Source organism: Leuciscus leuciscus (assembly GCF_965113295.1).
Source record: "Leuciscus leuciscus genome assembly, chromosome: 18".
NCBI classification, from domain to species: domain Eukaryota; kingdom Metazoa; phylum Chordata; class Actinopteri; order Cypriniformes; family Leuciscidae; genus Leuciscus; species Leuciscus leuciscus.
This window is the reverse complement of record NC_138742.1, coordinates 39,136,395-39,139,196: the sequence shown is the minus strand read 5'-3', so window position 1 is coordinate 39,139,196 and position 2,802 is coordinate 39,136,395. Positions and strand designations below refer to the sequence as shown.

Here is a 2,802-nt window from a genome sequence, read left to right as displayed (position 1 = left end):
TATTAGTAAAACATAATCACCCATACACACACACCTAGATAAAAAACAATAACAGAGAAATAGATTTTTAAAAACTGAAACACAAATACAAAATCTCACACACTTAGATAGAAACAATAACAGGCAAACGATTTTAAAACAATAACAGTGAAATGTTTTTTAAAAAACTAGTCAATCATCATTTTATGTAGGCCTATCCCTCGATTGTCTCTGAATAATATTTAATCTTTCAGAGATTAGGGACAGTACAGTAATAAGCAATGAATGATCATTCCTCACCTCCAAAAGGTTTTGCTGAAGTGATAAGACCGTGTTGCGCAACTGTCTGTTTTCTTCCAACACACGGTCTTGGCAAACACCGAAAAATTCCACCGCACTTCTTAAATCGGCGGTGTGTTGATTCTGTGTATCAATGACTCTATGTAGAAGGTCCGTAATACCGGTCTGCGCTCTTGAAACTATATCCGCTGTCTGATGGTAAGTGAGAGGTAGTGTGGCGATCTCAATAACACGTTGAAAGCTTCTGTTTGCACTCCGTAAAGTGGCATAACTCAATCCACAGAGATCTGCAGGGTTGTACAGAGGACTAAACCTCCGGTCGTCTTCATCACTGCTTTCTGATAAGTCCTGTTCAGAATTGATGCCGTTCAGTACCGATTGTTGAGAAGCCAAAAACACCTCTGCCCCTCTTTCTGGAGAAGAGGGGATTTCTTCTAAAAGCAAAAAAAAAAAAAATATATATATATATTATATGAATTATTTAATATAGATCAAATATAGTCTAATGAAACAAGAAATCTTACCGTATTCATCCGTATTCGGACTCTCGGGAGAATATTTCTCGAATCGTTTCTTTCCTCCAGTTGTGGATGTAACAGATTCACTGTTTTCTTCTAAAAACAATATTCAGTTAATTAAAAAAATTCAACGAATAAAAAAATATAAAAGATTAGACCAAATAGTTTTCTTTTTCCCTTACCTCTCTCCGGATAGATTAATTCTTCTCCATCCCGGAGACGTTTCACCCCTCTGCGTGAAGCGTCAATGATTTTAATCGATCCGGTGTTTGCCTCATCCAAAGACGGGCTCGAGCGGGAAGAATTCTCCTCTTCGACTGGAGGTGAGGTTTGACGTTCGGTACTCTCTGTGTCCGCACAGAGCAGGGGTCTAGGGGTTGAATTGGGCGTGACGTCTTCGTAAATTTGATTGGTCGGGTTTAAATCAACAACGAATGGGTATTTAGCTGGGTCCGGCGGTTAGGCGGAGCTATGAGCCGGTGCATCCTCTGTGATTTCTGTTGAAAGTAGCTTTTTTCTTTAAAACAAATATTAAATAGTAAATATTAAAAAAGACATGACAAAAATATATCCTCGTACCTTGAAAAAAATCACCTGGCGCGACACCTTCGGGGAATGATGTATCATCTGCAAATAAAAGCATTTATTGAGATATCTTTTCAATTTTGTAGGTTATGATTTATGATAAAAAAAACTCACATAAATCGTTAAGAATTTCCACTAATTCGGGATCAAAAGAGCCTTCGTCTCCTTCTGCTCCATGATGATGATTTGTAGACATTGCGCTGGCTCGATGGTGTGTCTCCTTCGGCGGTTGGGTACTCAAATGAAATACTCAAATGACTCCTTTTAAAGATTGCGATACGATGCGTTTTAAAAACACCTTTTTCCCCGCTTAATTTTCAAAGAAACCCTTCATCTCAACAGGTGGTATGGAGTCTGATACCTGATTTGTATGACTAGAAAAAAACATGTCGAATTTGACCCATCTCTTCAAATAAGCTCTGCAATAAAACTAATTCACACAATTCCGTCAAAAAGAGAAAAAATTTAATATGCAGGATGCTACCATATGCCCCATAACACCTCGGTAGACATAGCGACGCTGTGTGTGTGTGTGTGTGTGTGTGTGTGTGGTATGATAGGTGAGAGAGCCTTAAAAAACTCTAGGGGACTATAGCCTACTTTAAAATATAGAATAATTTTGTGACAATTAAATATTGGAAACCGTGACTATTTACCACATTTCATATGGATGTTTAAAGTGGTTTACATAAAAACGGTATAAAAACGATAGATAAAACAAATAGTATTTCACTTGAAGTTTCCGCTGCTTTTTAAACTCTTAACTGTGATGCTGTGGTAGGGGGATTCCTATGAGTGATGTCATTTGTATCATCCAATGACATCTGAGAGGTGTGTCTTAATTTTACACAACCTATGAGCTTTGAGAGGGGCGTGTTAGGGGGTGTGGTCTCTCCGGGCCGTTGCATCGGTTTTCTTTGGTCATTTAAGTCTGGCTACTGAGCTGACCGGATGTGTTTTCTATTTGGGAGCTTGAAGGGGGGTGTGGGAATTTCCCACGGTGACATCTGTTGGGGCGGGGGTAGGGGCGGGGTTTGTGTGTGTCTCTCTGTAGGCCTCAGACTGCTTCATTTCTGTCTGAGGTCCGGAGTGAGTGGACGCTCTACACTTTGCTCCACTACAACGAAGCACTTATATATCTTTAAACTCCGAGTCTTTAACAACTGGGTATGTAAAAACGTAACACTTTTTAAACTAGTTTGTGTTTTATGTAAAAGTTTTACAAATACTGTCTGAAAGTTAAATGCTTACAAATCAATCTTTTCTGTAAATTAAAAAACTCTTGACTTGTTTTAATGTTTTAACATCTTTAAATAACACTAACTCATTTTTTAATATCTCTTTTAGAGAAAAATGCAATTTTAACTTATTTCATTGATGTTTTAAAAGTGATGAATGTACATCTGTCTTCTTTAATAAA

At 37.9% G+C, this 2,802-nt stretch overlaps 1 long non-coding RNA gene across 1 annotated transcript; it reads right to left on the bottom strand.

Annotated features, from left to right (window-relative positions):
* Positions 1 to 574: 574 nt before the first annotated feature.
* LOC309481061 lies at positions 575 to 1,004 on the bottom strand. The gene is made up of 3 exons (XR_014199888.1): positions 980 to 1,004; positions 804 to 893; positions 575 to 713 (listed from the first exon to the last, which is right to left on the bottom strand). It is a non-coding gene; the product is annotated as an uncharacterized lncRNA (long non-coding RNA).
* Positions 1,005 to 2,802: the final 1,798 nt, after the last annotated feature.